Source organism: Chiloscyllium plagiosum, chromosome 13 (assembly GCF_004010195.1).
Source record: "Chiloscyllium plagiosum isolate BGI_BamShark_2017 chromosome 13, ASM401019v2, whole genome shotgun sequence".
In the NCBI taxonomy this organism is placed as follows: Eukaryota; Metazoa; Chordata; class Chondrichthyes; order Orectolobiformes; family Hemiscylliidae; genus Chiloscyllium; species Chiloscyllium plagiosum.
The window spans coordinates 17,202,670-17,203,583 of NC_057722.1; positions in this window are offsets into that span (position 1 = coordinate 17,202,670).

Here is a 914-nt window from a genome sequence, read left to right on the forward strand (position 1 = left end):
AAGCCATGAGCAAAAATAAACTCTTCATTTTCAGAGAGGACATGCTCGGAGAGATTTTCCACATGTTTAGTGGCATCTTTAATTGTGCTACCAAACTGCTTTGGTTTAAGTTGATAGCACAGGTATTGTTGAGAATGTGGTTGTCCATAGATCATTATAGTGGCACAAATGGTATCAATAAAAGAATGACGGAAATGTTCACACTTCCTAACAACCCTGGAGTAAAGCACAATATAGATTAGTAATACTGCTAATAATCTGTTCAATCAGATGTTTTATACTTGTTACAACCAACTAATGGGAAATGAGAGGTGTTTTGAAGGGAGGCAAATCACTCCTTCTGACCTGGATATGACACATAGCCAACTTATCTGCTTATCACACAACTCAGCTCAAGCATTAGAGATTAGTGCACATGGGGTTGGGTGCTATGCTCAATATGGCAGTCCATAATGGTGATTTCCCTCTCTGCAGTTAGCAATGTGCTCAGCCTCCACCACATCCTCTGACAGCTCATTCCATACACCCTTTGCGTGAAAACGTTGCCCCTTAGGTCTCCTTTATATCTTTCCCCTCTCACCCTAAACCTATGCCCTCTCCTCTGCGTGAAAACGTTGCCCCTTAGGTCTCTTTTATATCTTTCCTCTCTCACCCTAAACCTATGCCTTCCAGTTCTGGACTCCCCCGCCCCAGGGAAAAGACTTTGTCTATTTATCCTATCCATGCCCCTCATAATTTCGTAAACCTCTATAACGTCACCACTCAGCCTCCGACGCTCCAGTGAAAACAGCCCCAGCCTGTTCAGCCTCTCTCTGTAGCTCAGATCCCCCAGCCCTGGCAACATCCTTGTAAATCTTTTCTGAACCCTTTCAAGTTGCACAACATCTTTCCGATAGGAAGGAGACCAGAATTGC